The sequence below is a fragment of the Siphateles boraxobius genome, unplaced genomic scaffold (assembly GCF_051911475.1).
Source record: "Siphateles boraxobius isolate OS27281-9 unplaced genomic scaffold, OSU_SipBor_1 16, whole genome shotgun sequence".
Classification (NCBI taxonomy): Eukaryota; Metazoa; Chordata; class Actinopteri; order Cypriniformes; family Leuciscidae; genus Siphateles; species Siphateles boraxobius.
Window position 1 is genome coordinate 14,328,649 of NW_027508766.1, and position 27,900 is coordinate 14,356,548.

Consider the following 27,900-nt stretch of genomic DNA (forward strand, 5'->3'; position numbering starts at 1 on the left):
CCAGTACAAAAATTCAGTTTTGTTGTACAGTATAAATTCAATAATATTAATATACCATAAGCTTGTAACAATTAATGTGATTCCTCAAATCTACACATTGTTTTACAACAGTGCAACAGAAACAAAGTGTCGCCACTTGGGCTCCTCCACAATCAGTGGGGCCGGGGTGGTGGTCGCAGTCGAAGCCAGTTGGGGCGGGCAAGATCTGAGGGCTGTCATTGTCTCTAAGGCCAAGGCGATCAGACTTCTGAGGGTGGTCCTCTCCAGGGAGAGATGGGGGCCTGTTTCTCCTCTGCTCCCTCTGGGGGGCGACTCTCTGAGGAGGGTCACAGCGCTGCCAGTTCGGAGCCGGTTCGCCGTTTCAGGGCACCAAGGTGTCTGCACATCTCAACGATTCTCTGAGGAGGGTCGTAGAACAGTCAGTCCGGTTGTTCCCTGCCGGTTCACCGTTATAGGGCACCAAAGTGACTGTTCGACCAAATCCAGAGGCCAGTCTCGAGAGACTGGTTCCCTTAGTAGATTTTCCGGCAGCGTGGAAGATACTGGCAAATATATCTCATTGGGTCCTGCATACAATACTGCCCTACAAAGGCAAAAGACCTTAACTCGCTAGAGTGTGGAACTGTCACGGTTGAGGAATTCATTGACGCTCCCTTGCGCTGTGTGTGTGTGTATTTGTGAATGAATGTATGTGTGTATGGGCGTGGTCGCTGATTATCCTCCGGGGTTATCAGCGACAGGTGTTGTGCATTACCACTGCCTATTTATACTCATCTCGTGCGTCTTGTGTTTGTCAGATCGTTGATTTGTGGATGTTACCTGTTGTGTTCCTGTCTCTTTGGCTCCCTGTGTTTCCTGCCCTGTCTTCGTTCTGGAGGTTCGCCGTTGCAGTCCTTGTCTTCACTCTCCACCGACACTGGGTTTTTCACGTCACGTCTGACCATCGGATCGAGTTGGCCACGCAAACCTGCGCTGCTTTGCCACCACCACCACTATCGGAGATTACCACCGCATTGAGAAGGATCTTATGAACTACAGCTACGATTCTCCTATACCACTGAGAACTTGTCTGCTTCTCTATTCTCTGAGACTGGTTATACTTACTCAAATAAAGATCTATTTTACTTGCTATTGTCCCCTCTATCCATTCGTTAGAGAACGATCTGACCATGCAGGGGGCAGCAGGTGGATCTGAGATGAAGGATTACTTCGCACACAACACAGCCCGTATGGAGCAGCAGGAAGTGAATCTTGCGGCTACTGGAAGAGCGGTGCAGGCATTGGTAGCGCAGGTGTCTGGGCTCACCCAACAGATTCAACAACTGAGACTGCCCATTGCGCCCAACCCACCGCGGATTCCCCCCGCACCACCCGCGCCCGTCAGTCAACATGAGCCGCGTCTGCCGACGCCGGAGAGTTATTCTGGTGAGCCAAGTTATTGTAGAGCTTTCTTGACCAAGTGCTCTATGTTTTTTGCTCTCCAACCCCAGACATTTTGCACGGAAGATTCGAAGGTGGCCTTCGTGCTTACACTGCTTTCCGGACGGGCAGCGCTATGGGGGACGGCGGTGTGGGAAAATCATCGACCCTGTTGTGACTTGTTCGCGGCACTCTCGGAGGAGATGAAGAGGGTGTTTGACCGGGCAGTCGCAGGCAGGGAGGCGGCTCGCCAGCTCGCAGACATCCGCCAGGGAGAAAGATCCGTTGCCGACTATTCAATCGAGTTTCGCACCCTCTCCGCAGAGTGCCGCTGGAACGAGGAGGCGCAATGGGACATCTTCCTGCATGGGCTGGCTGGCCGCATCCAAAACGATATTTATACCCTGGACTTGCCAGAGAAGCTCGACGACCTGATCGAACTGGCCTTAAAAGTGGATGCACGCCTACATTGGTTGGAACTACGCACTCGTACGGTACCTACACAGAGGACCTTTGGGGTTGCCCCACTCAACGTTCGTGATGCGGTCAGCCCCGTCGACGATCACGAACCCATGCAGGTGGGTCGAGCCCGGCTCTCCCGGGAGGAGAGAGAGAGGAGGAGGTCCCGAGGATTGTGTCTCTATTGTGGTGGGGCTGGACATTTTGTCAATAATTGCCCAGTAAAAGAGCATGCCCGGCAGTGAGGAAGAGGATCCTGTCGGGCGGGGTCTCCATCCAGAAAACCTCTTCCTCCCTTCTCTCGGTGAGATTGCAGTGGTCAACTCGGTCACATCACTGCCAAGCTCTTCTCGACTCCAGCGCAGAAGGTAACTTTATGGACTGGTCACTTGCACAACAGCTTCAGATACCCACCATACCACTCACTAACAAGATCTCAGTCAACGCACTCAATGGTCAACAGTTACCCACAGTATCTCACACCACCAGTCAGATAACACTCATCACATCCGGCAATCATTCAGAAGAACTGTCATTTCTCCTTATGGACTCCCCTCAGGTTCCTATTGTCCTCGGTCACCCCTGGCTGGTGCAGCATAATCCCAGGATAGACTGGGGACATCACTCTGTTTCTGCCTGGAGCACTGAGTGTTATGCGTCTTGTTTAGTGTCTGCTGGTTCGTCTCTGTCTTGTTCTGTCTTGCAGGAAGAGTCTGTGAATTTGTCAAACGTGCCCGCGGAGTAGCTCGACCTGAAGGAAGTGTTCAGTAAGTCCAGAGCTGCTTCTCTTCCTCCGCATCGTCCCTATGACTGTGCTATAGATCTACTGCCAGGTACGTCTGCGCCCAAGGGCAAGCTTTACTCTCTGTCTGTTCCCGAGAGGGAGGCCATGGAGAGATACATTTCTGATTCTCTGGCATCCAAATTTATCCGACCTTCCTCTTCTCCAGCGGGGCCGGGGTTCTTTTTTGTGGGGAAGAAGGACGGTTCTCTGCGACCTTGCATTGATTACCGAGGGCTGAACAACATCACGGTAAAGAATACTTATCCTTTGCCGTTGATGTCTTCAGCCTTCGAGAGGTTGCAGGGAGCGTCGGTCTTCACAAAACTGGACTTACGTAATGCTTATCATTTGGTCCGCATCAGGAAGGGGGATGAATGGAAGACCGCTTTTAACACCCCCAGGGGGCACTTTGAATACTTGGTTATGTCTTTCGGACTTTCCAATAGCCAAGCGGTCTTCCAGGCACTCGTCAATGATGTGCTGAGAGACATGGTCGATCAGTTCATTTATGTCTACCTGGATGACATATGGATTTTTTCTTCGTCTCTCCAGGAACACGTTCAGCACGTCAGACGAGTGCTTCAGAGGTTGCTAGAGAATGGGCTTTTTGTCAAGGCGGAGAAATGCGCTTTTCATGCACAGTCTGTCCCTTTCCTAGGTTACGTCATTTCGTCTGAGGGAGTGCGTATGGATCCTGACAAGGTTAAGGCTGTGGTGGATTGGCCAAGTCCAGATTCCCGTAAGGCCCTACAGAGGTTTCTGGGGTTTGCTAATTTTTACCGACGTTTCATTCGTAATTACAGCCAACTAGCCGCACCTCTGACTGCTTTGACCTCCCCCAGAACGACGTTCAGGTGGTCCGAAACAGCCGAAGCTGTATTCGCCAACCTGAAGAGCCGCTTCGTTTCGGCCCCCATTCTTACGACCCCTGATCTGTCACGTCAGTTCGTGGTGGAGGTGGATGCGTCAGAGGTGGGGGTAGGCGCAGTGCTCTTGCAGCGCTCTTCTTCAGACGACAAGATGCATCCTTGCGCGTTTTTTTCTCATCGCTTGTCGCCTACCGAACATAACTATGACATTGGTAACAGAGAATTGTTGGCAGTCAAGTTAGCATTGGAAGAATGGCGACATTGGTTAGAAGGGTCGGGGGTACCTTTTATCGTCTGGACTGATCACAAGAACTTAGAATACATTCAATCTGCCAAAAGACTCAACTCCAGGCAGGCTCGGTGGGCTCTTTTTTTCCGTCGTTTTGATTTTACTCTTTCGTACCGCCCGGGTTCTAAAAACATCAAACCCGATTCCTTATCTCGTATTTTTGATCCATCCGAACGCCTGTCTACTCCCGAGTGCATTTTACCGGAGACTCGATTCGTCTCCACACTCCGATGGGAGGTCGAATCGAAGGTCAAGACGGCCTTAGAAGGGGTAACGCCTCCGTCCCGGTGCCCACCGAACCGATTGTTTGTGCCGGAGGGATTACGGACCGACGTTATTCAATGGGGTCATTGTTCAAATGTAGCCTGTCACCCAGGAGTAAACCGAACTAGATTTCTAGTTAAGCAACAATTCTGGTGGCCATCTATGGCTTGCGACATTCGAGATTTTGTTTTGGCCTGCTCGATCTGTGCGATTGGTAAGACTTCCAATCAACCCCCAGATGGGCTTCTTCAACCGCTGTCTGTCCCTTCGAGACCCTGGTCCCATATAGCGCTAGATTTTGTTACCGCCCTCCCACCCTCTCAAGGCAATACGGTTGTTTTAACCGTAGTGGACTGGTTCTCGAAGGCTACTCATTTTATTCCCTTGCCCAAATTGCCGTCAGCCAAGGAAACAGCGGTGACTGTCATCGATCACGTCTTTCGGTTACATGGCCTCCCGATGGACGTGGTCTCTGACAGGGGATCCCAATTTGTCTCCAAATTTTGGCAGGAATTTTGTAAATTACTGGGAGCCACTGTCAGTCTATCTTCGGGTTACCACCCCCAAAGCAACCCACAGAGCCCGTGAGACTCTGCTCCAAGTAAGGGCGCGCACCAAGGTTAAGGCCGATCACCACCGGTCAAGACCTCCCGTGTATGTCGTCGGTTCCAAAGTGTGGCTTTCTACTAAGAACATTCCACTCCGCTCCGTTTCTAATAAGCTAGCAAATTTATTGGCCCATCTCCTGTTACCAAGATCATTAGTCCGGTGACAGTTCGCCTCAAACTCCATCCTGCATACAGAAGAATTCATCCCGTGTTCCATTTTTCCAAATTGAAACCCGTATTTTATTCACCCATTAATCCGCCAGCCCCGGTTCCCCCACCGCCGCGACTCGTAGATGGGGAACCCACATATTCGGTAAATCGAATTCTGGACTCGAGACGGAGGGGACGCGGATTTCAGTATCTGGTGGACTGGGAAGGTTACGGTCCAGAGGAGAGAAGTTGGGTTCCTGCTAGGGACATTCTGGATCAGTCCCTTATTGATGATTACTGTCAACAGGTAGGTTCCTCTGGGAGCTCCAGGAGACGCTGTCACGGTGTACTGTCACGGTTGAGGAATTCATTGACGCTCCCTTGCGCTGTGTGTGTGTGTATTTGTGAATGATACATGATACGTGTGTATGGGCGTGGTCGCTGATTATCCTCCGGGGTTATCAGCGACAGGTGTTGTGCATTACCACTGCCTATTTATACTCATCTCGTGCGTCTTGTGTTTGTCAGATCGTTGTTTTGTGGATGTTACCTGTTGTGTTCCTGTCTCTTCGGCCCCCTGTGTTTCCTGCCCTGTCTTCGTTCTGGAGGTTCGCCGTTGCAGTCCTTGTCTTCACTCTCCACCGACACTGCGTTTTTCACGTCACGTCTGACCATCGGATCGAGTTGGCCACGCAAACATGCGCTGCCTTGCCACCACCACCACTATCGGAGATTACCACCGCATTGAGAAGGATCTTATGAACTACAGCTACGATTCTCCTATACCACTGAGAACTTGTCTGCTTCTCTATTCTCTGAGAGTGGTTATACTTACTCAAATAAAGATCTATTTTACTTGCTATTGTCCCCTCTATCCATTCGTTACAGGAACTGAGAAAAATGACTTTAAAGATTTTTAGTTGTCCCACCATATTAATTATAGGTAGGACACTGAAAATCGAGCAATTAGATGTTTAAGTAATGAAAATGATCTACATAAAAAGAAAAACTTAGAACCGGTTCTCGAGTGGAACCTGTTCTCGATTCCCATCCCTAGTCCTGTTGGTACAGTACTCGATTATCTGCAAGAACGTTTCTCTGCGGGGTTATCTCCTTCCACCTTAAAGGTGTATGTGGCGGCTATATCTGCTTACAACACTCCTCTGGGTGGTGCATCATAGTGGAAATATCCTCTCATTTCTCATTTTCTACATGGCACCTTGAGGCTGAGGCCTGCACTGCGCACTAGAGCACTGGCTTGGGATTTTTATTGGAAGGCCTGGTTTTTGCTCCCTTCGACCCCATTAAAGAGGTTTCAGAAAAGTTCCTTAAATTAAAAACTTTTTCTTCTTGCTATTTCTTCTATCAAGAGAACGTCTCAGGTTACTATTGTAACCATAGTTCCCTGAGAACAGGGAACGAGACGATGCGTCCATCGACGCCATGGGAACGCCCCCAGCGTGACTGCGTCTGAAGCATCTATGTCAACTAGTCCAATGGAAAGAATGAGCGTCACGGGCGGGTGACGTCATGACCAGGATATGATAAAAGCACATCCGGTGCAAACCGGCATTAGCTTCGAAAATTGCCGAAGCAACCCGATCACAGGGATGCAGGAAGTATGGCAGGGTGACGCATCGTCTCGTTCCCTGTTCTCAGGGAACTATGGTTACAATAGTAACCTGAGACGTTCCCTTACGAAGGGAACTCAACGATGCGTCCATCGACGCCATGGGAACGAGAATACCCAAAGCGCCAGAATTCCAAGTACCTGAGTGTCAGTCTGTTGTAACTAAGCACTAAGCACCTGAGAACCTGGGGCAGCATCCAGGTCCAAACTGTAAAACCTGACGAATGTGAGCGGTGAGGACCAGCCTGCCGCATCACAAACGTCTTGGAGGGAAACCCCAAATAACAAGGCTTTAGAGGCCGCCATACCCCTCGTTGAGTGAGCTCTGACCACCAAGGGACACGGATGGTCAGAGTGCTCGTATGCAAGTGAAATAGCCTCGACTATCCACTTGCTAACCGTCTGTTTAGAAGCAGGAAGACCCTTCTTAGGTGATCCAAAGCAAATAAATAACTGGTCGGACTTCCTCATAGAAGATGTCCGATGAACATAAGTATCCAGTGCTCGCACTGGACACAAGAGGTTCAGCCTTTCCTGGTCCGCAGATGTAAAAGGAGGAGGACAGAAAGCCTGCAGCACGATAGGCCTCGGAATCAAGGTCGGCACCTTAGGGACGTATCCCTGTTTTGGATATAAGAATGCCTTGACCATCCCCGGTGCAAACTCAAGGCAAGTGGGGGAAACCGAAAGGGCCTGAAGGTCTCCAACTCTCTTAAGGGACGAAATAGCTAGCAGAAAGATAGTCTTAAGGGTAAGAAATTTCTCTGAAACCGAATCTAAGGGCTCGAATGGAGCCCTAGACAGGCCTTCTAGTACTAATGCCAAATCCCAAGCTGGCACCCTAGTGCGAGTTGCAGGCCTCAGCCTCAGTGTGCCACGAAGGAAACGTGTAATCAGGGGGTCTCGACCCAACGATGTACCCCCAACCAGGGCGTGGTAAGCCGCAATGGCCGCCACGTAAACCTTAAGTGTGGAAGGACATAAACCTGACGTAAAGCGCTCCTGCAAGAACTCGAGTACTGTGTTCACAGAACAGTTAACCGGATCCCACTGATGTCGGTGACACCATACAGAAAAAACTTTCCATTTCAGCGCATATGGTTTCCTAGTAGCTGGAGCTCTGGAGCTTAGGATGGTCTCAGCAGCCTCAGCTGAGAGACCACTCTCTATGAGTTGGGCCCCCTCAGAGGCCAAACCCACAGGTTCCAAATCTCTGGCCGAGGGTGAAATATTGTGCCCCCGGCCTGAGACAGAAGGTCTCTCCTGATCGGGATCTCCAAGGGAGGACCGTCTAAGAGATGGATCAGGTCCGCAAACCAGATCCGACTCGGCCAGCGTGGTGCTACAAGCAGTAGGCTTATTCCGTACTGGCGGACTCGTTCCAGAACTCCTGGGAGCAGAGCAACAGGGGGAAATGCGTACAGACGTAGCCTCGGCCACGTCTGCACCATAGCATCCAGCCCCAGAGGGGCTGGGTGAGTAAGGGAGAACCAAAGTGGACAGTGCGTCGTGTGCTGAGACGCAAACAGATCCACCTCTGCTTGGCCGTAAAACTCCCAAATTTTCTCCACCGCCTCGGGGTGGAGTCTCCAATCCCCTGGCCTCAGCTCCTGCCTCGACAGGATGTCTGCCCCCACATTCTGGTCCCCAGGAATATACACTGCCCTCAGGGAGAGTACCTTCCCCAGAGACCACAGGAGGATCTGGTGCGCCAGTTTGCAGAGCGGACGCGACCGCAGACCCCCCTGACGGTTCAGATAAGAGACCACTGATGTGTTGTCTGTTCGTACAAGCACATGATGGCCCCTCAGGTCTGGGAGAAACTGTCTCAACGCATTGAAGACAGCCATCATCTCCAGGCAATTGATGTGCCACGAAAGATGATGACTTTTCCACAGACCCTGAACCGAGCGGCCTTCCATTACCGCTCCCCAGCCGGTGAGGGAAGCATCTGTCGAGATCGTAACACGATGGCAAAGAGCTCCCAATACCGGACCCTGGGTTAAGAACCAATGTTTCCTCCATATAATTAAGGCACGAAGGCACCGCCGCGTGACCTTGATCATACCAAGTGGGTTTCCCCTCGGGGAGAACCCTCTGGTCCTTAGCCACCACTGTAAAGGTCTCATGTACAGCAGGCCAAAAGGAATCACGTTGGACGCTGCCGCCAAGAGACCCAACAGTCTCTCGAACTGTTTCACAGTGCGTGACTGGCCTAGCTTTAGCTCTTTGGTGGCTGTCAGGATAGCAGCTACACGAACGGGCGATAGAGTGGCCCGCATCGTCACTGAATCCCATACCACACCAAGGAAAGTGGTTCTCTGTACTGGAGAAAGAACACTCTTCTTGGCGTTGAGCCTCAACCCCAACATCTGCATATGAGCGAGAACGACACCTCGGTGCCGAACCGCCGACTGCTCTGATTCCGCCAGAACCAGCCAGTCGTCGATGTAGTTCAGAATACGTATGCCCTGAAGCCTGAGAGGGGCTAGAGCTGCATCCACGCATTTCGTGAACGTGCGGGGTGATAAAGCTAGACCGAAAGGAAGAACCCGATATTGGTATTCTTTGCCCCCGAAAGAAAACCTTAGGAACTTCCTGTGCTGAGGGAGGATGGACATATGGAAGTAGGCGTCCTTCAGATCTATCGTGACAAACCAGTCCTCGGATCTGATTTGAGTCGCGATCTGTTTGAGTGTCAGCATCTTGAACTTGAGTTTCTGTACTGAACGATTCAACAGACGAAGATCTAAAATGGGACGCAACCCCCCATCCTTTTTTGGAACAATGAAATAACGGCTGTAAAAACCCGACTCTCTGTCGGGTGAGTACACCTGTTCTATAGCTTCCTTTGCTAACAGGGCCTTTACCTCTTGCTCCATTACCAGAGCCTGCTCGGGATGCACCACTGTGGGCAGCACCCCGTTGTAACGAGGAGGACGAGAACCAAACTGGATTCTGTATCCTTTCTCTACAATCTGCAGGACCCAATGAGAAATATTCGGCAGAAGCTTCCACGCTGCCAGAAAATTTACTAAGGGAACCAGCCTCTCGAGGCTGGTCTCTGGTGTTATCGAGACAGCCAATTCCGGAGCCTGAAACATAATGGCAGGAACTACCTGAGCATAGCATCAGCGACTCGCTGGAGACCGCTGCGCCCTGAAGCACCGAGGGTGGCAGGGTTGGCAGAACGGTCTCGTGAGGACCCCGAAATGGAACGGGCACCGTAAAATGAGGTGTACACCGCTCCACTTCGGTCGGGGCTGTCCTCACAGGCCTGATGCGTGAACATCAGGACCTTTTTTTTTTTTTTGAACCGAAGTCTTCTTCGCCTGAAGAACGGTCCTCAGATCCGGCTTCGACTTAGAAGACTTCGGTTGAGAGGGTTGCGTCTGTCTCCAGTCTCTACGTGGAGGTGCACGAGATGCAACACTCTCTTTCTGATGCACACGATATGATGAGCTCGACGGCTGGGGCTGCTCACGCCCAGCAGCCCCAGGGGGCTGGACACGGCGAGGGATAAACTTTTTAAAAGCGTCAGCTTGCTTTTTAGACTCCTGAAATCTCTCGACGACCGCGTGGACTGCGTCGCCGAAGAGACCAGAAGGTTCAAGCGGAGCATCTAATAAAAAAGCTCGATCTTTTTCTTTAATCTCTGACAGATTTAACCATAAATGTCTCTCAGTAGCTACCAAGGCTGCCATAGACCGCCCAATTGCTCTGGCGGTCTCCTTAGTAGCCCTGAGAGAAAGATCGGTAGCCCGACGAAGTTCTCGAATATCGTCATGAGAAATTCCCTCACTACTATCCAGATCCCCCAGCAGGTCAGCTTGATAAGCCTGAAGCACTGCCATTGTGTGCAGACATGCTCCAGCTTGACCTGCTGCCGTATAAGCTTTGCCCACTAAAACCGAGGTGGCTTTAAGCGGTCTAGTGGGCAAAGCCGAGGCTTTCAGGGACGATGCGGGACCAGGCGAAAGATAGCTGGCTAAATTCTGTTCCGCCTGGGGCATCGCCTCATAACCATACTCTTTTAGCCCTCTTATTCTCGAATAAGTGTTAACTTGAGGGCTAAAAAGTCGTGAAGAGTAAGGTTTATTCCACGATTTCGATATTTCATTATGAAGATCGGGAAAAAAGGGAAGCCCTCGTGGTGGAGATAATGTCGTGGAAGATAAAAAGCGCTCATCTAATTTACTTTTAGGACGAGCGCCTTTATTCTCAGATGGCCATTCAATATTTAATTTCTCCACAGCCCGTGACATAACATCCACCAGCTCATCATATGCTGGGGAAATAAATTGTGAATCTCTTTCCCCCATGTGTGTGCTTTCACTCTCCATACTCATAACATCGACCTCCTCGGAGGAAGAGCATTGAAGTAATGGAGGGCTCTCTCCCCGGGCGGAAGAAACCGCAGTGCGTGCTTCCGACACCGGGGGGAGAGCGCTGAATCTTCCGGGTAAGGAAGGAGAAAAGGCCCGCGGACCCGTCTCCAACCCCTCCGAAAGATCCTTTTGCGATCCCCAGGAATGCATTCTCCGCGCCGCCTCGGCAGACGCGGGTCCTGATCCCTGAGGATCGCGAGCCTGCCCACTCTTTTCATCAAAGAGTGACAGGCGAGAGCGGAGCATGCGGAGCGGTAGCATTTCACAGTGTTGACACTCAGCCCCCTCGAAGGCTGAGACCGCATGCTCCACTCCCAAACAAATGACACAAAGCTCGTGTGTGTCCCCACCCGTTAAATAACGCGGGCAGGGAGGAACACACTGCTTGTACACTTGTTTCGCCATAACGTTTCCGAATAAATTGCAACAGACAACAATAAATAGACAGAGACAGTATAACACAGATCGCTTGCTGAGGCAACAGAAGCTAATGCCGGTTTGCACCGGATGTGCTTTTATCATATCCTGGTCATGACGTCACCCGCCCGTGACGCTCATTCTTTCCATTGGACTAGTTGACATAGATGCTTCAGACGCAGTCACGCTGGGGGCGTTCCCATGGCGTCGATGGACGCATCGTTGAGTTCCCTTCGTAAGGGAACTTAATCTGCTGTGCTCTGTGTGGGCTTTGGATGCCTGCGCACACAGAGCTGCCCTGTGGCGTAATCAGATTAACTATTCGTCTGTTTCAGGTCACCAAGAAAAGGTTACCCTGCATCTAAGCAGAGGATGAGCAAGTGGTTCTCACTTGCTTATGAAGCGGCTGGTCAGCCTTCACATTTGGCTGTCTGGGCCCATTCTACCAGGATTATGGTGCTGCAAAGGCTTTATAATCGGGGCTTTGTAAAGAATGTTGGTAACCAAACAGTAGATGGTAGCCATTGACTTCCAAAGTAGGAAAAAAATACTATGGAAGTCAATGGGTATTGGCTACCGTCAACTGGCTGGTTACCAACATTCTTTCAAATATCATCTTTTGTGTTCAACAGAAGAGCGGAATTCATACAGGTTTGGAACAACATAAGGGTGAGTAAATGATGACAACATTTTCCTTTTTGGGTGAACTAAATTATTTAGATTTCCCATGGAATAGATGCATTCAAACTTCAGAAGTAGCCTCATAGGCAGTTTTGTGAGCAACAGAACTGAAAACACAGGAACTTAAATACGCAGGTAGACAGGGTAATGAATGATACACAGCTGAACTGATTAGCTAATCATATCAGTAACCAAGACAACTAAAGAGTGGCGGGAAACTGAACTAAGGCACACATGTGACTGAAAATAACAAACTAAAAGTCTATGAAAATGAAACTAAGATCAAAATAACTGAATAATCGTGACGTAATTACATTTTTTTACTAATAATATGTGAGATACTCACTGAAAAGTCTCACAGCATTTTCCTTATTACTGTATAATTAATGATAAATTAATGAAAAATCCATGACCCAACCAATGCTATTTTTCACAGATTTTGATCTCACATGAGCATACCATTCCAACTGTTTAACATACGGTTGTGTCAATTATAATTTTCTCTGAATGTTGTCAGCACTTTGCATTAACACACAGACACAACACACATGTGTCCTTGGATAAGATGGTGTTTACATGCACAACCAGCTGGCAGCCATTTACAGTAGGAGCCTGTTTTCAGCTCTAAACGAGAAAACATGCTCTTGGAAGACTGTGGAAGGTGTCCAGATGGAGAATTTAGAGGCCAAGGAAATTAGATCTGCTAAAGAACACATAAACATCCTGCTGACAAAATGCACTTCTGCACTACAGAGAGAATGAGAGAAAAAAGAGCACAGAAAAGATTACAATCTTTGTTTTATTTACATCTTCAAAATGTTATTTTTAAAGAGTACTTATGTTGTGCTGTTTTTGTCTCCGTTCTCTTTCATTATATGTAAAAATATAAGCCAACAAAAAAAAAAGTTTCACAGTAAGTCATGAAGACAGAAATTAAATTTTTACGTGGACTATCCCTTTAAATTTTGTATGCGGAAAAGTCCTGGCTCATATGTTATGTCTTGTTTAATCAACGAACCCACAATACATCAGACAACCAATCAATAATTCAAATGAAAACACTCACGTATATGAACAAGAATGAACAGTATCATGCATTGCATTATGGCTTGGATTTCTTCTGGTGTTACTGTGACAGTCATATGAAAGGCTAATTAAGTCACACCACAAGTGAAAAATAACCTAATAAGACTCCTCAACTGCTGATAAGACGCAGTTTAATATGAGAGCCAGAAGGTGGAGCCAGATCCATAGATATTCCTTTCTCTTCCAGTCCTAAAACTAACTCCCCATGATGAAACTAGAGCTGCATTAAAGAGGAAGACAAACTTAGATGGTACACGACACAGTAAAGTTATACATGCTCACAGGATGTGATACGGCATCATGAATATTTAACAGCCGAGTGAATTGTACTCCTTAACTCTCCTATTCTGAGAGACTTTAATTGTGCAGAAAGATTTGAATTTTGGTACGGAGGAAACATCATATAACATATACTGTATAACATTTATACGGCTTAGCTCTCACAAAAACCCTTAAACCTGATCATATTCAGATTTTAAAAATGTACTTGAAATTTTCAAGTTGAGCCACCACATCTAAGCAAATTACAGCTAAACTATACAAATCATGTCTGTGAAAGAAATTATGAAAAAATGCTGACAAATACGGCAGAGTTAAAGACCCTGTGAAAAACACTTGACGAGCAAGGTCAAATTTATTTTATTTTTTTACATGAATTTAACATGATAATCTAACAATTTAACAGGATCTGTGCACTCCCTCAATCAGTGTTCTGGGTTCATTTTCTTAGAAGAAAAAGACTATTTTAAACTTTTAAACGTGCATATCTTGTAAAAGTACACTAGTAAAGGTAAAGGGATTCCAAGAATTTTTTGTCAGCTTAACTTATTTTCTTAAACTATTTACTTGAAGTACCCCTTTAACACCTTTAGGTAATATTTGTATAATTTAACAACACATTTGCATGTTTGTTTTTCTGTTGTCAGTTAATGTTTAGTTTGGGAAACCCTGCACTAGCTCACAGATTACTCAGACAAACATGGCCAAAAACCCATAAACCTCTCATAAGGCCTTGAACTAAGAAGTATTAAAAACACGGTTTAATTAAATCCTTACAGCAGCAAGTTTGACTTTCATAACAATCGTGCTTCACAGCTTTTACTCAGGGCAGCTCTAATTACAGGTTATCAGAGTAAAGCAGAGTCAGAGTGTAAACTGAGACCTGTGTGTGGGACGTCACTTTAGTGGTTTGTTAAACTATAGGCTGAAGGCAGGTATTAGGGAGAAAAGAACAAATACCAGATTAGACTTCAAGTGTAGAGAATCTGTGGTTGTCATTGTCTTTTCACAAACATGCAATAAGAATGTCTGTACATCTGTAGTATAGTTGTTATAGACCCTGGCTGCAGGGTCAAACCTGTGGGACAATTGTTTATCTATCAGCAGTATATCTTCGAGCAAAGCACTTAATCCCAAAATGGGACTGTCCCTGTAGTTTAACATGGTACTGTTTGATGAAAAAAAAAGTCTACCTTTGAATAAATAAATTACAGGGTTTTTTGTTTTTTGCTAAAGCATTACACTCTAGGAAACATTAAACATATAACACCTGAAAAGCTGGCCTTTTGTGATTTGTGATTGGGCCTTAAATGTTGCATCTAGGTGGTTCTTATTCATCCCATGAGCTTCAAAAGTCTTGGACTTTATAGTGACACCTATTGGTGTGAATGCATTAAGTTTATTCACTAACTGCTGTCAATTGATAGCAAAGCTGATAGTTTGTATCTATGTTGGTGGTTATGTTTGAGAACTTGCCAAAAGCAACAGCAATATGTTTGGTTACCCATATTCTTCAAAATAACTTATTTTGTGTTCAGCACAAGAGAGAAATTCATGCAGGGTTGCTACAACTTTAGGGGTGAGTAAAGGATGAAAGAATTTTCATTTTTGGTTGAACTATCACTTTAAGCGCTATTATTAGTACTCAGTTGTGTAAATTTTATGACATATTTCGATGGTTTTCGAGGTTTCCCACACATTCCTACCAGCCCTTCAGCCCAGCCCACCTTCTACCCCAATTATGCAATGGTGGAGAGAACTATTAAAATAAAGATGCATTCACATTGCGATCTCGACAAATCAACCGAAATTTCAATTTCCTAGAGAGTTGCTGATTTCTGGTGATTTGAGTGACAACCAATATACAACCTAATTTACAGGTGGATGGATGGGACACGTCCGGACCACATTTACCAACAGTTTTGACCCCACCGCTTTTTGAAAAAGCTTGCAGCTTTTCTAACCATGATGTCATTGTTTGTACATCTGTAATTTCACATTTCTGGTTTGACTGGAAACATGCAAATACTCCAACTACAAAATAAAGTTTTAGCAAAATACTCGAAAACTACAGAACTCGAAACAACATTTATGCAAATTAGCAGTAATATGATGTGCCAACTAATATGGTTGGATTGGATACAGAGGTCGAGTAGAAATTAGAAGCAAAAGGACCAGATACTCTGCAACTTTGACTTCAAATAATGTCATGGACCTTGAATCAAATTTAAAAAAAACTTCTGTGCTGAGGTCCTTCGGGCTCCTTTTAAGACATGAATCTGAATGGCACTTCAATTTCTCTGGAAGCTATGCCTCAGTCTGTCACAATAATGTCACATGAAACAGGCCTGTTAGCAAACTTTTGATGTCTTATAAGAACAGATGCCATCTGGTATGCATTGGTAAGCTAAGCATGGTTATATTCATTTAACTAATGCCAATTTGTAAACTAGCATCAACACTAACATGAAAACGCATACAAGATGTATCAGCTTCATGCATGGTTTATATATATTATACAGTTCATTTTAAGTGTTTTTTAAAGTTTTGTAAGTGTTTTCTCTAAGATTAAACAAACAAACAACCTCACCTAACAAAGCCTGGGTGTGCTGTAGCTTGCGTTACACAAACAAACAATGCAATATGGAGCCCAGTGGAGCGGAGAATCCATCCACACAACTGCTAATTGATGTCCAGTGTGCCTGAAGAGTTCATGTGAATCGCATTTTCCTCTATGCAAACCTCCATGTGCGAGACTCAGCCCTGTGCAAATTAGATTTCACACAGCGGTGAAACGGCCTGCTCGCAGCCAGCATTTAATTATACTTATACAGTTTATCTACTAGCTTCAAGAAGGCTACTACTCTCCATCATTGCCTTACTTTTTAATCTTTATATTTTCATGGATGTTTGAGGAATTATTTAAGTCCTGTGAAGGAGTGCGCAGCACAATTTTGAGGAAGTGAGGGATGGATTGCTACTTTATGAAGAAGCAAACAGATAAACACCTCTACAAACTTAACCCTAAACACTGCAACACTGCAACACTATACCAGCATGCGGCCATTATCAATAAAACTACAGATTGATTTCATGTTGCCACAGCTGCTATTTCCTCAGAGTCCTGCTCACAATCGATCATATTTAATTTGACAAGAATGAAGCAAGGCTTCAAGCGAGGGTTAAAAGTACAGTTTGTTACAACAGATTCTAGGTCACAAATGGGATAAAACCTTTAGAAAGGTTTTATAAAGATTACATGCTAGATGATGGCAGAGGTAATCTAAATGTAAAAATAGAGGAAATGAGAATGAACGATCAAATATCCAAAAGTTAACAACCAATACAATAAAATTCTCAGGTAAAAATTCTATTTCCTTTAATTGAACGATAAGCAATTCAATTTGTGAGGATGGGGGAGGGGGGTTCAATGGTCAAAGAAGATTTTGCAATGATGCCATAGAAAAGAAGTTCCCCAAAGAACCATTATGTTGTTAGTGTGAAGATAATTTTAATACTAAAGTACCTTTTTCCACTATAAAGAACATTTTTGCTCAAGGGATGGATTCCATTGTTGTTAAACCATGAATGCTAAAGTTTAATAAAAGTAATATTCTTAACAGCTGCCTCTGTTAAAAAACACAAAGCAAATATTAATGTCACTGCAACTAATTAAAGCAATATTTCCAAAGGTTTCCTTCACTGCAACATTTTCATATGATTTCTTCCCATATAAACATTATTACATAACAGTTCTTCTTAGAGACTTCTCGGGTGCAAATTTTAACGGATGTTTGTTGTAATGAATTGCCCCATGTGTCCACTTATCTTTCACTTACCAGCAACTTTTTCTGCAAAGAACCCTGTCTGAAGTTCATAGCTTCTACAAAACAGTGAGCGGATCCTGAGCTCCACTACAACAGACACACAGACACACAATGGCTTAAACACTTACACACTCCATACTGGATCAACACGTCCTGCTTCAGCACAGCACACCACAGTTGTTCTGATGACAAGGGTAGGAATCCAAAAAACATTTCATCCAGTGGGTCTTCATAATGCATTGCTCACTGAACCCAACTACACACACTGCTACCCTTTATAGCATTCGGCTCATGCACATTCATTGGTCATTTTAAAACACACACAAACGTATTCACATGAGAAGCAGAGATGTGTTTTCATACAGCTTCATTTGCAAATGTATTTAGACCCTCTTTTCTTGATAACTGCTATTGAACTGCAAATGTTTTGCTGAATTACCATGTTAAAATGTTTAATAAAGGCACACCTTTATCTTGTAAATATTCACAGTCCACCTGTTCCTTTATAAAAACGTTGTCTGTATACACACGCCAGAAAACAAACTAGTGATGTGTAGGGTTAAATTACAGTTTTCTTCCATGTAAAATAACTCTGTGAAGGCCTTTTATCCTGTAATTTGTTAGCCACTGTTTGATAAAAATGAAAGCAAGGAAGAAAAAATGGTTTTATAAAGCAGGCACTTCATGTGCTTTCAACAGGCCGACAGAAGAGGAGCCCAGAGAAGTCTAATAAACATATACATTACCCAGAGAACAGGATGCACATGTTTGTTTTGAACAAAGAGAGGAGTTTACCTTATAATTAATAATTAAATAACTAAAGAAATAATTTACAATTACTTAGTATTAAACCAATTGCATGTCAAAAGCACAGGTTTAAGAATTACAAATAAAAAATTATAAAATCCTTTCATATTTATTAACTGTCTGTCATAATTAATAAAAAAAAATGAGAAGAAACCATATATAATTTTTTCCTTCATTGATTTTGATGAGTTATATATAAAACGTATTCATTAATTAATATATAATATAATTGTAATACAATTAATATATTATTTTATATTCCTAAATATTGTACATCTCATTCCTGATTAAATTAATGAAATTGAATGGTACTGAAAAAAAAAGTTTAATATTCAAGGCTATTCCCATTCATCTCAATGGCATTTCCTTGGCTGGCACAAGACATAAATGTTTGTGACTAAAGAGCCACAGAAAGATGATGTCATGACAATGCTGATTGGCTGATGGCACCAACAGAATGTGCACAATACCAAACCCTTCACTAGTGATTACACTAAGAAAAAAAATCTGTAAAAAAATAAAAAAGGTGCCAGGTCATTATCTTATCATTTATAGACATTTCGTTTTACCCTAAAATACAATGCAATGTGTAACTCAAAATTTGGGTAAAACACCTGTGAAAAATCAATAGGCCTATGGGAAATTCCTTAATATTATCACAGTACATTTGGCCCTGTTTTTATGGACATTTGGACAGTGTATCTGATTCCTGAGCCGTGATGTCAAGTCCATTTCACGCATTTAAGAGCATCTAAAAATAATTAGGCACTAGTTGAACTTCATCTACAATTATACTTCACGCGTCAAGATGGGAGTTTTGACATAATTTTGTGTGAAATTGTCCGCTCAAGCGAAAGACGTTGTGAAAGAGAACTCAGTATTCGCGTGTTGTCAGTTGTGGCTTCAGAGCGAGGACCGAACTGAGCTCTTTCGTCTCTTCTTGCATTTGAATGTTTAATTAACAAGCCTTAAAAACAAATGCAAATGATAAACTTTCATGACGATGCAGCACTGACCTGATCAGGACAGTGACAGTTCCTTAAATTCTTGGCAATCTGGCAGTCCTTATTGTCGAGCCCTGCATTTAGGTCTAGCATGTCAACTCTCCTTACGTGGCATGTGTAAACCTCTCTCTTCCTCTCACGTTGAGTGCGTGTGTGAGAGAAAGTCACAGACGACGCTCTCAGCCAAGCGATGGTGCGTAAAGCTCAGCAGGGAATTAAATTATATCTACACTAAACTTATGTTTTGACTCAATCACAGGTCGAGTGAAATCGTACAATTTACTAGCCATTGGCTAATAAAAGACATTTGTAGTCTTTTATATTGACCTAGCAGCGTGACGTCCAGGGGGGTGTTCCAGAAAGCAGGTTGTGTGACATAACCGTGAATGTTTGAGGGTAAGTAAGCGGATAACCTCAACTTTAGGTTCCAAAAACAGAGGTAACTTTCAGGGTAACATGGCAACTTACTCTGTGAACATAACCTCCTCCGAAGCAGGCTCCAGTGGGCATGACAGATTGCACATAATCTTATCTATATAGTTATATCGATATCTAAAGCACTATTAAAACAAGGTAATGTTCATTTTATTCTACTATATACTGTAAAATCATCTCACCCATCATTGATCTGCGTTCAGGTGTTTTTTATTTATTTTTGCAACAGGACATTTTCTATGCTATAATGTATGTCTATAATAAAAAAACATGATATATCTTACTTTTCAAGCAATGTGGAAGCAAAATGACTAACCGTAAAAAAAAATATAGTTTTACAGCCATGTTATCACAAACTTATTTAGTCTAATCAGTCTTTCTTTTTATTATATAATTAGCTTCAAACTAATAATATAGTTCTTTTTCACCACGATTAAAGATTATGAAACTAAAAGATTGAAAAATGATTGCACAACCACCAAATAGGTAGCGATATTCACCAAGGTAAGTAAATCGTCATTAAAGGGGTGGTAAAACACATTTTTTCCAATACTTGATTGTGTTTGTGGGGTGCACTGTAACGTGTTCATTCTTCGTTTTTAAAAAATGGCATTATTTTTCATATATTTTACCTTTATTCTACACTGATCTGTCCCTCCTTGTAAAAACGGTCTGATGGTTTCCGGGTTCTATAAAGCCAGTCCCTCAAAAATACGCAATGGGCTCAGATTGGATAGCTGGCCCAGTGTGTTGTGATTCGCTACCCGCCTAGTGCACGTTTTTCGGAAAAGTCACGCCCCATACCTTTACCGGTAGTTTGTACTTTGGTGTATTATAAACAATGCCGTCAATAAAACCAATCGGACCCAGAGAATGTTAGTGAAGATGATTGAGCAGAACCTGTTCAAGAACGGCTGTTAAACGACGTTCCAGAAAGGTTTGTTTTTTGTTGTTGTTTCTGTCTCATTACTTTTTAGATACGCTGTTATTAAATTGTATTAATTATTATAGTATTACAAAAAATAAGCTTCATAAACAAGAATTTCATATAATCGTTCTAACAAATTATACTAACGTTACAGTCCTCACAGGTATTTTTTTGAGTAAAGACTGCGGATCTATAGTGATCGTTACTGACTGTATGGCACCGTTACTTTTGTATTTTTAGAACAATTGTAGCCTAATATCTGTCGCCAGAACTATTAACCCAAAACAAACACTAAACGTTGGCTTTAACGTTACTACAGTAAGTTAGCCAAATCAAACACAGAACCATGTTTAGTATGCCTGTAGATAAACATGCGATAAACAATAAATGAAAGCTCTAATCAAAGAACAATTTGCTCTAATTCCAAGTTCGCTGTTGAGATTTCAAAAAAGTTTGTAAAATTAGTAAAGTTTGTAGGATAACTAACGTTACAGTCCTCAAAGGGATTTTTTTTTTGTAAAGACTCCGGATCGTTACTGACTGTATGGCACCGTTACTTTTGTATTTTTAGAACGATTGTAGCCAAATATCTGTCGCCAGAACTATTAACCAAACACAGAACCATGTTTAGCATGCCTGTAGATAAACAAGCGATAAACAAAACAATTAAAGTTCCAATCAAATAATAATTTACACTAATTCCAAGTTCGCTGTTGAGATTTAAAAAAAATTATAACGTTAGGTGTTTGTCAGATAACGTTAAGTATGAATGAGCATTAACAAACTGGTTTGCAGAGCCAAACAGCGTTGTCATTTGTTTACTTCCTTGCTGCAACGTACAATTAACAATACGAACTATTGCAGGAAAACACATCGTCGAAAAATAAATCATAGTTGTGACCCGTAAACAACAGCTTCTGTTCTTAAAGTTGGAACTGCTCCATCTTCCACGACAAGCCGTTGTGTGAATCCTGCATTGAGCTCGCGAAGATTGTGGAAGCTTTCCTCCGTAAAATGTGCAGCACAGAGAGCAATATTTGGGTAATAATTACGAGGGACCAAGTTAAAAATAAATTTTTACCATTGATCCCTAACTCCCCCGTCCCTAGGAAGGCTGAACAAAGTGGACCTGCAATCCGGATGAAAGTAACAGCGTTCCGACGGCATTGCGGCAACAACAGCCTACTATACCACAACAACTCTTCTCCAAAGCAATAGGCCTCGCCCCCTTATTTAGTATTCTCGGAGGAGGGGTTTATTGGGGTTAGTGATGTCAGCAACCCTGGAGGAATGTCGTGTAGTCCCTACCGGACGTTTGCTGTAGTCCTTTGAAATTGATTTCTTTAAAAGCAAATATCTCCCTTTGCTTTGAACTTTGAGCGCTGTAACTTTGCAGATGTTGTTTATGCTCAAACAGCAACATTACACACCAACTAAAGTTAGAAAGGTGAAATTGTGTTTTACCACCCCTTTAAACAAAAGAAGAAAGTATGGCACGCTTTTCTATAGCGTCTGTTGAACTTACGTTTTTGGAACCAGCATACCTCAAGTAAGCAAGGTTTGGGTTAATCAACCAAGAGTTTAGGGTATGTTTGACAGTAAGTTAACCTTGCTTTCTGGAATGCCCACCAGCTACTCCTCTCTGGATCTACCCCTATCGCTAAACATAACTCCAACTATTACAATACAATACAATAGGACTTGACTTGAAGGTGAATTGCTCACAAGAGAGATAAACCTGCTTTCGTGCCAGCCTCTTTTTATTATCTATTATGTCTTATCTATTACCCGGTCTCATCACAAACCTACATACGAGATATCAAACCTACAAAGTCTATAGATCTAGAAAACCCTCTGAGTCATTACAGCTCCGCGAGAGAACTCGCGGAGAGAGTTCTCGCGGCTGAAGCTACAGAGGTTAGTACACTCTCCGTCTCTGTAGCAGATGTAACCCGATCTTTCCGTCGAGTGAACATCCGTAAAGCCGCGGGTCCAGACGGTATTCCGGGCCGCGTCATCAGAAAGTGCGCGAATCAACTTGCTGGTGTTTTTACGGACATTTTCAATCGGTCCCTCTCCTTGTCTGTAGTCCCCACATGCTTCAAAACATCCATCATTGTACCTGTACCGAAGCAAACCAACATCACCTGCTTAAATGACTGGCGCCCTGTTGCTCTGACCCCCATCATCAGTAAATGCTTTGAGAGACTAGTCAGAGATTACATCTGCTCTGTTCTACCTCCCTCACTGGACCCACTGCAGTTTGCATACCGCAATAACCGCTCCACTGATGATGCTATTGCATCTACAATACACACTGCTCTCTCCCACCTGGAAAAAAGGAACACGTATGTGAGAGACTCTAGCCACCCGAGCCATGGACTGCTCTCACTGCTACCATCAGGCAGGCGGTACCGCAGCATCAGGACACACACCAGTCGACTCCATGACAGCTTCTTCCCACAAGCAATTAGATTTCTAAACTCTTGATCCCTCATGATCAATAACCATAAACAGTCTAACTGTCAACACACCACAACATAACCTACTGCATATTACAATATATATATATATATATTAATTTTTTTTTTTTTATATATCCACCTTACGTGTATCTATTGCATGTATACATACCTCTTTTTGTATTTTTTGTATATTGTTGTATATTGTAAATTGTTGTATATTGTATAGTGTATAGTGTATATTGTATATTATTTATTGTAATTGGGTAATTGTGCGCACATTAGATGTGTAATCTATGTAAATCTGATGTTTGCTGTAATTGTTTACGTCACATCGTGTCATACTGCTATGTTGCTCGGAACTGCACCTAAGAATTTCACCCACTGTTGCACTTGTGTATATGGTTGTGTGACAATAAAAGGATTTGATTTGATTTGATTTGATTTGCTTGGGCGTCCATCCCATTTGTGCCGGGCATGAGGATATTACACCAGCATTTCTGCTTCAAGCAGAGAAACACTACAGCGTTAAGCCAAGCAGTCTTTGAGCACATTTATGTATGATGTTATGTGGTTTACACATTTCAGATCATTTCCTATGAGCCACTGGGGACAGGATGTTGATAGCAAACTGTGATGGTATGGAGTATTTACTATTCGCATAAGTAACCAAAGGGCTCAAGTCACACACAAGCACAACCTATTGTGGTTTACCGTTGTGTTGTCAGGAAATTTGACTCAACTTCTCACTAAAAGAAACTGACTGACTGAGGGACTGTTACTCAAAGTGCTTTGAAACTTGTATGTTTCAATTGAGAAGCTAATTCAAGATTCTTAGATCACTGCAGCTTTGCTGAAAAAAAAGCCTTTAGTAGGGACGTTAAGCCCAAAAAATAGGCCTTTGACTTCAAGTCATGATGCAAAGGTCTCCTTTGGTATGGAAGTACCTTAGGGTCATACAAATCAATTTATCCTAAGACACAAGTGAGATCACACTTTGTATCAGAAATAAACATGTTTTTTCAAAAATGGCCGCCAATGCGCCGAAAATACTCTAGAGCCCATATCTTTGCTTCTGTTATCGCTATAATGACAAATTTGGTGTCAAAGTGTACATTTTTGGGGTCAAGGAATCCAATAAAATTGGTTTCAAGTTTAAAAAAATAATAATTTTCCCCATACCATGACAATTGGGGGTAAATATGCACATTTCACATAAAAATTGTCATCAGAGTGACTTTACTTATCTTTTTGTTCAAAAACTTTAATTTTGTATTTAAGCAGTGCAGACACTTCTGTGCATTACATTTGTCCTAAGTAGCATGAGATTACCACCAGTCAGGAGTAGCCTATAGCATATCAGTTCCTGCAACAACACATCCCATCTGCACCAGGAGCTGTGACAGCTGTTGAAGGTCAGAGGTGACAGTTTAACACTTTGAGGTTCGTATGACTCATTAAATAGAAAAATGTTTTTAATGTTAGATAACTAATAAATAGCTAGCTAGTTGACTATGGAAAAAAAAACCTTAGAGGGAAAACATATTTTCTCAAGAATACTGAAGCCAAAAATTATCCTTATAATTTTTATTAATTTAAAACACACTTGCTGCAGCTAGCAGACCTAGGCGAGGCAGCTCGCGCGCCTATTGGATGCTATGCGGCAACTGCTGCAACCTATCGAGGCACTGCACGTGACATAAGCACCAATGAGTGGGCGTGTGGGCGAATGGGCGTGGCTTATGCCTATATAAGCCAGAGCTCGATAAGATGCTCCTTGGTTTTCATCGATTGAAGCGAAACCAGATGGTAGCACAAGCACGGCAGGGTTACGCAACACTCATTCCCTCTTCTAGAGAGAACCGAGGTTACGTTAGTAACCGTGACGTTCTCTTACGAGAGTACTCTCATGTTGCGTAAGCTAGCTACGGGAATCCAATTTAAAATGCCGTGCGTGCTAAATCTACCACAACACTGACCCAAGGGCGAGCGCCCTGAGTTCATATGATATGGGGATATAAAAATGGGCAGCTAGACCTTTAGATCGGCCACCAAACGAAACAAATAGCTGTCCTGACCGTCTGAAAGCAGCCGAACGTTCCACGTAAATTCTAAGGGCCCTAACCAGGCAAAGGAGATTCACGTCAGACTCGCTGTCAGATCCGAAGAGAGAATGTCAGATTGAAGAGGCGGTGGTACCAGTACCAGTCGGTCGCCTTCCAAGGTTTCAGAGCTGCGACGCATTTCTGATTGACCCTGAGGCGAAACAGATCGGAGGCCCAAGCTAGAGACGGCACTCGGGACCATTCCCCTGGGGGAACCTTGTCCCTGGACAGCCTGTCTGGACGCACATTAAGATGGCCTGGCACATGCGCCGCTCTCAGCGAGAGTAGGTTGCGCTGAACCCATACAAGGATGCGTTCAGCCAGTGCATGAAGGTTCCGTGATCTCAGACTGCCATGGCGATTTATGTAGGAAACCACCGACATGTTGTCCGTGCGGACAAGGACATGGCTGCCCTTTAGAAGGGGAAGGAAGAACAGCAAGCCGTTCTCGACCGCCTTCATCTCATGAAACTTGACGGCCCAGAAAGTCATTAAAGAACATGTTTAAATATTCCATGTGCCTACAGTGGCTCAACTATAAGTTTATCAAGCGACGAGAATACTTTTTTTCGGAAAAAACAACATAAATAACGACTTTATTCGACTATTCCTTTTCTTCCTTGTGGGCCTGAGACGAGAGTTCGAGAAATTTCCACGACGCATGCGCGAGAACTGAACAAGAAGTATTAGAAGAAGAACGTCCTCTTCTCAGTTCTCGCGCATGCGTCGTGGAAATCTCTTGAACTCTCGTCTCAGGCCCACAAGGAAGAAAAGGAATAGTCGAATAAAGTTGTTATTTATGTGTTTTTTTTTTTCGGAAAAAAAGTATTCTCGTCGCTTGATAAACTTATAGTTGAGCCACTGTAGGCACATGGAATATTTAAACATGTTCGTTAATGACTTTCTGGGCCGTCAAGTTTCATTCCCTTAGGCAGCCTATGTAGCAGTGATCCACCTCTCAGATTTAATCAAAAATATCTTCATTTGTGTTCCGAAGATGAACGAAGGTCTTACGGGGTTGGTACAGCATGGGGGTGAGTAATTAATGACTTAATTTTCTTTTTTGGGTGAACTAACCCTTTAAGGACAACATTATTGTTTTTTAGTCTTGGAACCTATTTTATTGGACTCCTTGACCACAAAAATGTACCCGTTGATACCAAATTTGTCATTATAGCTATAACAGAAGCAAAGATATGGGCCTCTCAAGTATGGTCGGCGGCCATTTTTTAAAAAATGTGCGTATATAAGATACAAAATGTGATCTCACTTGTGTCTTAGGATAAATTTATTTCTATGGCCCTAAGGTACTTCCATACCAAAGGGGACCTTTGCATCATGACTTGAAGTCAAAAGTCACTAAACCTCCCTACTACTTTACAAAAATGAGGGAACATGTAGTAGTAAAGGAATGTTTATTTTAAATGGCCTGGGGGGTGTTCCGTAAAGCAGTATACGTGAAACCTATACCCAGGTAAGTTTACCCAGAGTAAACGGATAACCTTAACTTTCGGTTCCAAAAACGGAGGTAATTTTCAGGGTAAGTGAGTAGCCATAGCAACTTACTCTATGAACTCTCTGGAGCAGGTTTTGTTCCAGGGTTAGTTTGTTTCAGAGGTATTCAGCACATGATGATCTTATTTTATTCTCTTGGCTAAATGGCTAAACATAAAAATTAAACTTAAATGCAGCCATATTATCTTTGAAAGCACAGATGTCAATCCATATCTCTTTTTTAATTGATATATTATCAAATAAACAATATAATAATTGTTGTTCAAATTATGAATAACACTAAATGTAAATCGCTCTTAAACAAAAGAAGAAAAAAGAGGTATGGCGAGCTTCTCTTTAGCGTCTGTTTCCATGGTGACTCCAGGATTCGGCACTCGGTTGAGAATGTCTTTGTGTGGTCACCATTAACTCTGAGTTTCATTCTTCGGGTTGACTGAACTTACTCCAGACAGCGGTTTTGGAACCTGCATTCGTCAAGTAAGCAAGGTTTGGGTCAATCAACCAAGAGTTAAGGGTATATGTGACCGTAAGTTAACATTGCTTTCTGGAATACGGTGGGTATGGCCTGCCATTAATAGAGCAGCATGTGTGTCAAAACATCAGAGATTGTCAGGAGTTCAGTGGAACCAAATTAGGCCAACACCAAATGAAGATTGTGAAGCTCACACGAATGAACTGGAAATGTATTTACATCTGTACGAATGTGTGCAAAACTAAGGTGGAAAATCAAATCTGAAGTGTCCTTGGAAGTCAAAAATATACAGGCGAGAGAGATTGTTTGCTGATCAGAATTTCACAGTGTGAAATTTATTTTATAAAACATTGCAATAAACCTGCATAAAATCCCCAGCAAATTTACAATCTGTCTGGAAGCAAAACAAACAGTGAAATGTCCAAAGCCTGTATAAAGTCAAAGGGCAAGACTAGATTATTTAATTTAGTTTTTTTATTGTTTTTATTGTTTTTATAAAACTATATCTATTAAAGGGACAGTCTTGATAATTAAAGACAATGCATGCCTGACACTTTGCTAAAACAAGTCAGCATATTAGCTAAATGTACAGTATTATTGTCTGAGAGCCAGAAAGTACATTTACTACCAGAAGCTTCTTCCACACGCAGCTGGTGACAGAAACCTCTATTGTGAGGTAATAAAAACGTGATGACACGACTCAGGAGCAGAAATGGTTGTACACACTCTTCATGACCTTACATAATCTGTTCTACTCTAAACAGAAATCACATAGATCTAAATGCGGCAAATTCTATAATTCATGGAAAATTAGCCCCGTATCTCTTACATTTCCAAACAGAACAACACAGAGGAAAAGGACCTCAGTATGGCAGTAAAGTATTATATAATTGCTATGGAGGGAAAGATATGTTAAAGGGTTTAATTATGGATCCGGCTAAATGGGTCACTGATTCTTTCTTTGCCTTCTCAATGTCACTGAACTTCTCAAAGCCACATACTGTATAGTATTTCATACATAG

At 43.3% G+C, this 27,900-nt stretch overlaps 1 protein-coding gene across 6 annotated transcripts in view; it reads right to left on the minus strand.

Annotated features, from left to right (window-relative positions):
• The window catches only part of mctp1a (multiple C2 domains, transmembrane 1a), a 213,682-nt gene that overhangs the window by 178,305 nt on the left and 7,477 nt on the right, over positions 1 to 27,900 (minus strand). Inside the window, exon 1 of one of the 6 annotated variants that reach the window (XM_077231640.1) lies at positions 15,914 to 16,027. The exons of 4 other annotated variants lie outside the window; for them this stretch is intronic. The gene's annotated coding sequence lies outside the window, so the exon portion shown is untranslated. Of the gene's footprint in view, positions 1 to 15,913; positions 16,028 to 27,900 lie in introns of those variants that run through there. One more of the 6 variants, XM_077231642.1, reaches the window with a different exon arrangement.